Genomic DNA, 12357 nt, shown 5'->3' with positions numbered 1-12357 from the left:
ACGTACAGTATCTAACTCTGTACAAAATTTCAAATCAATCGGTTTGAAATTGACTTAGTTATAGCGGCAAGTGCCCAAAATAGGTACACCTGCCCAAATGGTACAATACCCTATGTCCAATTTGTTCCCACATTCTGCTAAATTACACAATTGGAAGCAGTTGGCTTTATTTGCAGCGGTACTGAACCCTATCACTTCTGTGGTATTTCATTCTGTTTATTTTTCACAAGAAACTAACGGTTATAAAACCCTGGAGTAATTCCTAGAAGAACCTTTAGAGGAATTCCCATTGAAATCTCGATGTTAGGATCTCAGAGTGGAGGAGGAATCCACATTAGAATCCAAGAAAAAAGTTCTGTGGATGTATCTGGAGCAGTTCATGGAGGAATCCCAGCAGAAGTGGCTTGAGAAATTCCAAGAGGAAGCTCTTCAGAGAAACTTGTAGTGGAATCCTAGTGAAATCCCCAGAAGAATTCCTACACGGATAAAAATACGGAACCCGAAACTGGCAAAATGCGTCATGATTGGGCGATAAATGTGTGTTTTTATGTTACAGATATACTGCCGTGAATCGCAAGTCAGTCCCATATGTAAAAAGTAGGCATTGAGAAAATGGCCTCTGAAGTTTTCAAATTTGATTTCTATGGGAAACTCTTAAAAATCGCCATGAATTGAAAACTCCTGCAATAATCATGAAATTTTCACACATTGCTTCAAACGTGATAACGTAACAGTGAAAAATATAAAACTGGCTAAAATAGTGTCAGGTTTTGCACTAGAGGGTGCACAAGTTTGTAATGGGACTGACATGCGATTACATTTCATTATGGGACAATCTGACTTGGTGTTGTTTTTCAATTATACTGGACAAACTATATATTATTTTGCACGCAGCTGAAGGATCATCTGAAGAAAGCTCGAAAACGGCCATTAACTCATTTTTGCCCAAAATGCAGATGGGACTGACTTGCGATTCACGGCAGTATACACCATAAAAATCGGCATGACTTCATGACGGGTTTTGCCGTTTCTTATGTTTAGTACTAATAATTATTAATTTTCGATATGAAATCATGCCGCATGTACGGAATGACGGATCATGACGAAAATCTATGAAATCATAAGCCATATTCATGGAACGTAGCATAATTTATGTTATACAAAAGGAATTTTGATTCTCAAATCAGTTGTTTGAATAAGGCGCCATCATATTTAGGTAATGAAGAAAAATCTCTTTTCAGGGAGGCTTCTGCATGCAAACCAAAAGCCCTTCCTTTTTTGCTGCTTCCCTTTTTGCTGAAATATTAATCAGGTTAGTGTCCGCGCAGCGGAAAGGATCCTACGTTGTGGTGATTTTTATGTGAAATAAAACACGGTGGTTTTCTAACCGTCCTGCCATGGCGGAGGTACGAAGACTTCCAATCTTTATTTATAATTGTTGGTCTATTGGTTACATGTAGTAGTAAACGAGTAGGGTAATTGTACATATAGTTGACGTTTTGCACAAACATACCGGCCCGCCAAAACCAACGGTTTTCCAAATAAGAAAACGGGCAATGACGGGCGGCAGAACGCTAAAAAACAATTACCGTAAAACGGGGTATCATTGATCAGCGGGGTAACATTGATCGGCTTGGCCGACCTCATGAAATGTTCAAAAAAGCATTTCACATTGAATCAGTTTCTGCTATCGAATGGTATATCATAATCTGATGTTATTTAGCTATTAAATGACATGTAATTCTTGAAAATTGAATTTCATAAACATTGAAATAAATCGATTTTCCATAACTGTGTTTCGTAACGCAATGAGATACATTGTCAAACATTCATGCATGGCATGAATACTAGGTACAATATGAGGTTCGAAATCACTGTATTACTTCAATATGATATCCTAGAGTTCGATTTAATGAACGAAACTATTATGAAAATGCTCTTTTTCAATAAAATATACGATTTCTTAAAAGTAGGCTATCAATTTCTTAAGTCATTGCCTACCTTCAGGCATTATCCGCGGTTTGGAGGATTTTATTCTTAAAATAACTGAAAAAGTACATAACTTGTAAGAATTTGGACAACATATTCGAAATCAGCGACCCCGAATTTAGTAAGTAAGGGTATTTTCAACACAAACGAACATTGATCACTGTCATGATCAATGTTACCCCAAATCAACAAAATCAAAAATTAGGTTAAAAAATCTATTAAAACATATTTAAAAGTTTTACAATACTTTTTCGAGTAGCTTAACACATAATCAGAGGGCCAGTACTTATTTTAAAAATATAAAACATGTAGCATTTGCTTTAACAAGAGAATTATTCAAGAAAGATCGAAAATTCTGATCAATGTTACCCCGGATTACGGTACAATTAAACGGACGACTACGTTGCTGAACCGGCCAGTGCAGATGCCCTTTGCGTTTCTGACTGGAAGGCTATTGGATCCCATTGCCTTGTTCCTCAAACAATATGCAGATAGCAGCGCTGTGAATGCGGTGATCCAGCAAGAATCCAGTACACACTCGCCGTTTGATGAAGTGTGTATCTCGACCAGAACAATCGGCTTCACTCTTTGGCGAGCGTTCGTGCGAGACAGTCGCAATTTTTAGTTCGTCCGGTTTGTCTTTGATACTTTCCAGTTCGGTGGCTATTTTCAAAGTGCTAGTTTTCGAGTGATCAAGTTATTAAGAGTACCCAAGCTCATCGTCGTCGACAGCAGCAGCCCACCGAGAGAGGAGCAGAGAGCGTTCAACCGCCGCACACGAACGACGGCGCTCAGCAGCAGCTCGCTTCCTCCCTGTGCGGGCTATCCGATCGCTTGGACCTGTCGTCGTCGAGCCTGTGGCTAAACAGAGTGCACAAAGATAAGTACATAAAGTTACCTCTCGTTGTTCCCCTCTCTCCACTGACTCTTTGATTAGATTTAATTTGGTACATAAGCAGTTTTTTCTCACTTTTCCTGTAGCGTTAATTTTGTCCCTTGTTTTTTGATTATTTCTCGTCCCCGTGATAGTGTTAGTTTAAGATTTTTGAGTGCCCCGTGGTGGTAGTTAGCTACCACAATGGGCGATGATGATAATGGCGGGGGAACATCGTACCGCATCAACGAAGCTTCGTTATTGGCATCGGATTGTTCGAGCCAACAAGGCGATGTAAATGCTAATCCCTTTGTCTCCCTTCACCCTGGCGCTTCTGCAATGGACACCAACAGTAAATCTGTTTCGACGTCCCCCCGCCTCAAGGCCTACCCTCCCGACTTTGGCGGGCCATATGTTGTTTTTTTCCGACCCAAAGGCAAACGTTTGAACACCGTTCAAATAAGCAAGGATCTGACTAAGCGGTATTCTTCCGTTGTCTCCATTGACATGGTCGGTACAGCTAAGCTTCGGGTGACAGTAGGCGACCGAAAACACGCTAATGAGATTGTGGCCTGCGAGTTGTTTACTCTTGAGTATTTTGTCTACCTTCCGAGCGCGTCGATAGAGATTTCGGGGAAGGTCGCCGACGCATCTTTGATCTGTGAAACGATCATGCAAGGCTGTGGTCGTTTCCATAACCCTTCTCTTCCTCCTGTCCAGATACTGGATTGCCGGCAACTGCATTCGGTATCCCAGGAGGGCGAGAAGAAGGTTTACACACCATCTGAAGAATTTTCTGTGACCTTCTCTGGATCTGCATTACCAGATCTGCTGGTGATTGGCAAACTTCGGCTACCTGTGAGGCTGTATGTACCGAAGGTAATGAATTGCATCAATTGCAAGCAGCTGGGCCACACCGCCCAGTACTGCAGCAATAAACCTCGCTGTGCAACATGCGGGGAGAGACATGTGGACGGTGCGTGTAAAACGCCGCCCAAGTGTGTTTATTGTGGCAGCGACCGTCCACATGATCTGATTGATTGCCCAAGGTACATACAGCAGAAAAAACATAAAAAACGATCGTTGCAGCAGCGATCACGGCGAAGCTACGCCGAAATGCTGAAAAAAGCTGCCCCGACCGTTGAATCCCGTAACATCTACTCGTCTTTATCTCTCGATGATCAGGGCTCTGACTCTGAGGTCGGGGACGGGGTTCCCTTTGTTTTCAAGGGTGAAACGAGGAACGGATGAGGCTCCAGAGACCCACCAAAAAACCTCGGAATGTGCCTAGCAGCGACCCCCAACCCACCATGACAAATTTGAAGAGTGGTAAGAAAGTCACAAAACGTTCCCCTCCGGGATTCAAAATCCAGGACGAACGAGACTTTCCATCACTCCCGGGAGCATCTAAAATCCCAGATGTCCCACGTTTTTCGAATTCTCAACCGGAAAGACAGCATTCGGAGCACCAGGAGCAACCTCAGGGTGCGCCATTGTTTACGCTCTCTGGCATTGTAGACATCATCCTCAGCTTCTTCAATGCTTCAGATTCCGTGAAGAACATTGTAAAAGGACTTCTTCCTTGTGTGACCCCTCTTTTGAAGCAGTTGGCTTCTAAAATGCCCCTCCTTGCGACAATCGTATCTTTCGATGGCTAATTTAACCACCGAGGTCGAAGATACGATTTCGGTTCTGCACTGGAACTGTCGTAGTATTACACCGAAATTAGACGTTTTTAAATTTTTAGTTTACAATTTACAATGCGATGTTTTTGCACTATCCGAAACATGGCTGACACCTGATGTAACCTTACCTTTTCCCGATTATAATATCATTCGCCTTGATCGATCCGACTCGTACGGAGGGGTGCTTCTAGGGATCAAGAAGCAGCACTCATTTTACAGAGTCGATTTTCATCCGATGACAGGCATTGAAGCCGTCGCATGTGAGGTGACTATCCGAGGTAAAACCCTCAGTGTTGCCTCCATATATCTTCCACCGAGAACTGCAATATTTCGCAGGGATCTCGCCCACATCTGCTCGGTTATGCCCGAGCCTCGGCTGCTCATGGGAGATTTCAACTCCCATGGTACAGGCTGGGGGGAACTGTACGATGACAGCCGTTCAACTTTGATATATGACCTCTGCGACGACTTCAACATGACAATTTTGAATACCGGAGAAGTTCCGGAGAAGTTACACGAGTGGCACCTCCAGCTCAAGATGGCAGCCCTAGAAACAGCCGATTAGACCTCTCAATCTGTTAGAGCCCACTATCGCTGGAGTGTACATGGAAGGTTATCCAGGATCCTCATGGTAGTGATCATCTGCCGATTGTTGTTTCTATTTCCAATGGGTCACATCAACCTCCATCTATCGACATCGCCTACGATCTCACCAAGCACATTGACTGGGAGAAGTACGCAGAAGCAATTATCGACGGTGAACAACCGGTAGAAGTCCTTCCACCGCGGGAAGAGTATCAGTTTCTATCAGAACTGATCATCAGTAGTGCGCGTCAGGCACAACGTCGACCAGTGCCAGGTCCGTCGGTTCGCAGGAAACCCCCCAATCCGTGGTGGGATAGTGAGTGTACAGAAATATATCGCGAGAAATCCGCTGCGTTCAAAGCGTTTCGGAAACGCGGTTCGGTCGAAAACTTCAAGCGGTTCGCTTCCCTTGAAAGCAAGTTCAAGAACTTGATCAAGGCGAAGAAAAGCGGTTACTGGCGTCGGTTCGTCGAGGGTTTGTCGCGCGAGACTTCGATGAGAACTCTTTGGAACGTCGGTAGAAGAATGCGCAACGCGTCGTCGGTCAACGAGGATCGAGAAAGCTCTCCTCGATGGATCCTCAAGTTCGCAAAAAAAGTTTGTCCAGATTCCGTGCCCGTGGAGCGAATAATTCGTGATGTTTCCGACGATAGGGACGACATGGATAGGCCGTTTTCAATGATTGAATTCTCACTTGCTCTTCTTTCATGTAACAATTCCGCTCCAGGAATGGATCGAATTAAGTTCAACTTGCTTAAAAACCTCCCCGACGTCGCTAAGAGGCGCTTGTTGAACTTGTTCAATCAGTTCCTGGATAACAACATCGTTCCGGATGACTGGAGACAAGTGAGAGTGATAGCTGTTCAAAAACCCGGGAAACCCGCGTCGGATCATAATTCGTACCGTCCAATAGCGATGTTGTCTTGTCTACGGAAGCTGTTGGAGAAGATGATTCTCTTTCGACTGGACAAATGGGTTGAATCGAATGGCATGTTGTCAGACACACAGTTTGGTTTCCGCAGAGGCAAAGGTACGAACGATTGTCTTGCGTTGCTTTCTTCAGAAATTCAGCTTGCCTTTGCTCAAAAGCAGCAAATGGGCTCAGTGTTTTTGGATATTAAGGGTGCTTTTGATTCAGTTTGTGTCGATGTTCTTTCCGACAAACTACACGACTGTGGCCTTTCCCCAATTCTTAACAACTTTTTGTATAATTTGCTGTTTGAGAAGCAGATGAGTTTCGCTCATGGTGACTTGACAGTTTCACGAATTAGCTACATGGGCCTCCCCCAGGGTTCATGTCTAAGCCCCCTTCTTTACAACTTTTATGTTAGAGACATAGATGATTGTCTCATGGAAAACTGCACGTTAAGGCAGCTTGCGGATGACTGTGTTGTCTCTGTAACGGGATCAATAGCAGTCGATCTGCAAGGACCACTACAGGATACTTTGGACAATTTGTCTACTTTTTTTTTTTTTTTTTTTTTTTTGTAGAGTGACCAGGTGGAGCTGCATGACAGCTGATAGCAAAGCCTGGACCCTTTCCCAACTTTCCCCCTACTAGTACCAATACTCACGATGGACTAGACGATGTCGTCAACTTGAGCAAAGTGTGTAGTAATTAGCATTGGGTCGTAGTAGTTTTTAAAATTACTGTGTTTTAACTATTCCCATCGCACTAGTGTTTTGACCGAATGGAAGCTCCAAAGATGATATGATAATTGAACAATATTTCAATAATCGAAAATATCCGAGATCACTGGACAACATTCAGAGAGAAAAAAAGCTGTACATGTTAACGCCTTCAAGGTACTATTCCTGAGAAATATTACAAAGAAGAGCAAAAAATTTGTCATAGCTAATGTTTACAGGTTTGATATTTTTGAAAATTATTCGGAGATAGCTGCCAGAGCTAGCGTTTTTAGCCGATATGGGCAACTAGTTTTCTGACAGCATCTCTAAACAATAAATCAAATAATAACCTAAGTTTTTTACAATACATTCTGAAAATTATTTCAAGCTGATTACCAATAGTGTCAATAACCGATGTTGGTCATTGACAGCACCAGCATCATCCCCAAATAACTCTCATATTAGTGTTAGGTAACACTTTTTGAGCTTCCATTCGATGTTGTAATGAAATCAGTCAAACCCTATACGTCGAAATATAGTCTATGTGTCAAATTGTGTTCTTAATTTCGTCTAGTCGTCTTCTGCATATCTGTGATAATCTAAGTTCGAAGTATTATTACATCCACCGTAACCCTTTAGATTGTCAACCGTCCTAAGTCCTAAAGAAACATGTAACAAAATTCCTGCTTTTTTGGTCAGTGTTATAATACCGTCTAGAATATAAAACAAAAAAGTTCAATCAGCTGATTTTTGTGTCAAAAATTAAAATGATTAAGATTATTTGTCAACTTCTATATATTCATCCCTACAAAACCTATAAAAAGAAGAAATACAAATATAAACTCATTTCTAAAATCAGCAGTTTTGACTGATTAGGGTCCAGAATTTTCTAAAGGTAATAAATTTAATTGTTAACGTTACCTAATCTGTAAGGCTGTAAGTCAACTTATCCTAGCGTCCCCTGTCCTGTGTACTTTCGAATTCAAGTGATGAATGATGAGTGTAACGCAGAGACCTCCCCTACCAACTCTTGCGTTACGTTAAATTCAACAATTATTGTTAAATTTGAGAAAAAATAAAGAATGCAAAGATTAGGTCTATGGAAGCTGAATTATAACTTGTGATAAATGCACTACGGATACTCCTTTGGTTCCCATTAGCACTTACGGCCGATTCCTTCACTTGCGATCAACTCGTAAACCAGATATATCTAGCTCAAAGTCAACCCTGCGGTGAATAAACTGGCGCTAAAGTGCTAATGGGTTAAGCCCTCCCATCGCGTCAAGATTGAATATCCAGGGGGAGGGTACTTTGGACAATTTGTCTACTTGGGCTCTAAAGCTGGGTATCGAGTTCTCTCCGGAGAAAACTGAGATGGTTGTCTTTTCTAAAAAACACAAACCGGCAAAGTTTCCGCTCGTTCTGATGGGTAAGACAATCACTCATAGCATGTCTTCACAATACCTCGGCGTCTGGTTCGACTCCAAATGCACCTGGGGGAAGCACATTGTGTATCTGATACAGAAATGCCAAAAACGAATCAACTTTATGCGAACTATTACCGGAACATGGTGGGGAGCACACCCGGAAGACCTGATCAGGCTGTACCAAACAACCATTCTATCGGTTTTAGAATACGGTAGCTTCTGTTTTCAATCCGCGGCGAAAACACACTTGCTGAAGCTTCAACGGGTTCAGTACCGTTGCCTTCGGATCGCGTTAGGTTGCATGAACTCGACTCACACAATGAGTTTAGAGGTACTTGCTGGTGTACAGCCTCTGACAGACCGCTTTGCGGAGTTGTCGTTCCGGTTCCTCATCCGATGCGAGGTTGTGAATCCGTTGGTCATAGAAAACTTCGAAAAGCTGCTCGAACAGAATCCTCAAACTCGTTTTATGAGTGTGTACTACTGGTACATGACGCTGGAGGTAAGCCCATCTCCGGTTAACACCAATCGTGACAACTTCTCAGACTTCGACAGCTCCTCTGTGGATTTTGATCTCTCTATGAAGGATGAGATCACCGGTATACCGGAATCTTTTCGTTCCATAGGTATTCCACAAATTTTTGCAAGTAAGTTCGGGCATGTTAGCGGGGCCAGACAGTTCTTCACAGATGGTTCCAAAACCGATGATTCGACTGGATTCGGTGTCTACAACGAATTTCATAGCGCCACCTTTATGCTTCAAAAGCCATGTTCGGTATATATTGCTGAGCTAGCGACTATATACTACACCTTAGAGTACATTCGCACTCTCCCACCTGAGCACTACTTCATGTTTACCGACAGTCTAAGCTCTCTGGAGGCTGTTCGGTCAATGAAACCGATGAAGCACTCAGCGTACTTCCTGAAAGGAATACGCCAAATCTTGAGTGCTTTGTCCAAACGCTCATACATCATCACCATAGCTTGGGTCCCTTCACATTGCTCAATTCCGGGCAATGAGAAAGCGGACTCTCTGGCTAAGGTGGGCGCTAGCGAAGGCGATATTTATGAGCGTCAAATCGCCTTCGACGATTTTTTTGAATTGGCCCGTCAGGAGACCTTGATCAGCTGGCAACACAAATGGAGAGATGGAGAGATGGGTAGATGGTTGCACTCCATCATTCCACAGGTGTCGAAGAAGCCATGGTTCAAAGGGTTGGATTTGAGCCGCAATTTCATTCGTGTAATGTGTCGGTTGATGTCCAACCACTATTTGTTGAACGCACATACCTTCCGTGTTGGGCTCTCAGAAAGCAATCTCTGTGTCTGTGGCGTGGCTTACCAGGATATCGAACATGTCGTGTGGGGATGCAATGAGTATCGTGAGGTCAGATCTGAGCTACATGAAATTCTCCGGGTCCGAGGAAAACAACAGAAACCCGTTAGAGAAGTGTTGGCAGGACTTGATTTGGAATACATGAACCTGATTTACCAGTTTTTGAAACGTGTTGATGTCAGAGTTTGATGTAGTACGTTCCTTGTTTTCGTTGTCCGCCTTTTGGTTTTGTTGTTCGCCCCTGTCTGTCGTCACCCCCCTTCCGTTTGTCCTCTTCTTGCCATTGTCTACCGATAAAGTCCTTTCTTTTTGGTTCCATTACAGATATGGACAATTGCCCCATCAATGTTTTAGTATAAGTTAGCAAATAATTTAGTTTTAAACCCATAAATCCCTACTTCCCAATTTTATTTTATTATTTTTTTTTTAATCCATAACCTCGAAACAGCCGCGAGTACTTCGGCTTCCCAAACTAACATAGTTTTAAGGCAGTAATAAATTGTAAAATGTATAACCATTGTAAAAAAAACAAAAGATTTCGGCTCAGTTATGCCCATGTGGCGCCCGAGCCTTCCAAATAAACGAATAAGTAAAAAAAAAAAAACAATCGGCTGTTCGCGGTGAGTCGAGAACGTTGGTGCACACTTTTGCTAGATGGCTACCTATAACGGGGCCACACCACCGTAGCTGGGAGTGATAGGAACGGCTTGCTATCGACATCATTCACTCGGCTTCAACACTATCGGCACTTGTTAGAACGTCGCACGGGCAGAATGGGATAAAACTGTTGTCCGCAGGCGTCGACGTTTGGTCACGGCACCAAATTATGTTCGCGCAGCGGAAAGGATCCTACGTTGTGGTGATTTTTATGTGAAATAAAACACGGTGGTTTTCTAACCGTCCTGCCATGGCGGAGGTACGAAGACTTCTAATCTTTATTTATAATTGTTGGTCTATTGGTTACATGTAGTAGTAAACGAGTAGGGTAATTGTACATATAGTTGACGTTTTGCACAAACAGTTAGAGTTATACACTTTTTTATTTAAAGAATACTTTGTCTTACCACGAAACACAGCAAATCGGAATGGGTGTGGAGCTCGCACCCGTACACGACGCATACAAGATCGGTCGTGTTTGCGGCCGAGGTAACACTTTACCACCGACTAACGGACTCGGTGTGAGCGCAGAAACGCATAGTCCACGTATCCATATTCCCGTATCCACCGATTGACGCTAGGTGGCGACGTTGATGGGTAGCATTTAGTACAAAGCTCGCACACGTTTGTTTTGTTGCATTGCTTCATGCCGCTATTTTATGGTTTTATGAGTCAGCGGCATATTTCTATGACTCAGCGACATGGTTCTATGACTTGTAGTCATGCTATCATGAAGTGACATATTTTATGATTTATCACAGGAGGAGCGACTTGAAAAAATCTTAGAGATATATGTTAAGCGATTCTAATAGAAATCACAGGAAAAATCCTGAAGGAAGTCACGGAGAAATATCAGTAGAAATTCCTGGAAGATTTCAAGCAGAAATTCCGCTACAGAAATCCCAGGACAAATACCTGGAAGAATCTCGGCAGCAAACCCTGAAGCGATCCCTAGATGAAAACAAGCAGCATAAATATCGACATAAATTTCTGGAGCTATCCCAGCAATTTCCATTTATCAAAATCAGACGAAAAAAGTTCTGCGTGAAGTGCGTACTAAATTTGTTAGTTTATATACTTCGAGACCTTTTTTAAATGTTAAGTGTAACAAATCACGTCCCGTCTCAATGACAAGAAACTAGGTAGACATTTTTTCCAACACTACTTTTGCTTTCGAGCGTGCAATAATGTTACAATGTAACACCGCACATGCCAGTCGATTTTCCCACTGTATACATAATGCATTGGGTCCGTGCCGCGATCTCCTACAACACATGGAGGTGGAGGCTGGTGGAGTGGAGGGCAATCGCCTGTGGCACTTTGTGCCTGTCGCATAGAAGGACAAAACTGCCAATCATGATGCCGCTGAAGAAAAGCACTCCATTCCGTCGACGTCGTCGTCTCCAACGCCATCCCTGCGCTGCTGTCCTAGTGGCGGCGTTGACAGTCGTCCACGGAGACAAAGTCGGGTCTGTAGGATTCCGATAGCGCTGCATTTCGATGTCATATTATTGATTCAGTGTCATCGGGTGGACAATAACGAAATTATGCGCCTCGGCCGTAAGCCGATTCCTTGCACAGTGTAGTAGACCGAGGACCGAACACGTAACGGGCTTGTTGCACCACGAAGGCGTGGTGGTTGGTGATGATATGACGGTATAGGTACTCAGCCTCAGTGCACTCGGCTCATACATAAATGCAGGGTGAAATAATTTCGTTCGGAGCAACTACCTTTTTTGAACGCCGTTTTCTCTCGTACGGGTATCGATAATACCAGCCAGCAAGGTAATCATAATTTACTTCTCAAGTGGATAAAATAAAATGGCAAAAGGTTAATTGCGTTATACGATGGCCAAATGACGCGGTTCAAGAATGTTAATCGATCGACGATCATCTCTTTTCGATGTTCTAGACAAGATAAGCTGCACTGAGAAACCCGATTATCTCAGGCTGGATGACATCCGCCTTAAATGCAAATTTTCCCACAACTATAATGTTCATGTAATGTGGTCATCAGATGTCAATTTTCTAGCCATTCACTTCTTTGTAGAGTCTTTGGTCTGGACCATTTTAAGATTTGTTCAATGTTCAGACAACATCCCAACTGCGGCGAGAGATCAACCGGTTGCAAAGCATATGGAGGCTCCATTAGCAACCAAGTGCCAATTTGTATTA

The 12357-nt window shown here is 43.1% G+C and overlaps 1 protein-coding gene across 6 annotated transcripts in view; it reads right to left on the bottom strand.

Moving 5' to 3' along the window:
• The window catches only part of LOC109423237 (cadherin-99C-like), a 414770-nt gene that overhangs the window by 224862 nt on the left and 177551 nt on the right, over positions 1-12357 (bottom strand). The gene's annotated exons all lie outside the window — the stretch shown is intronic.

Source organism: Aedes albopictus, chromosome 1 (assembly GCF_035046485.1).
Source record: "Aedes albopictus strain Foshan chromosome 1, AalbF5, whole genome shotgun sequence".
Lineage (NCBI taxonomy): Eukaryota > Metazoa > Arthropoda > Insecta > Diptera > Culicidae > Aedes > Aedes albopictus.
Note: the sequence above shows the minus strand (reverse complement) of the source record. Positions and strands in the feature narration are given on the sequence as shown.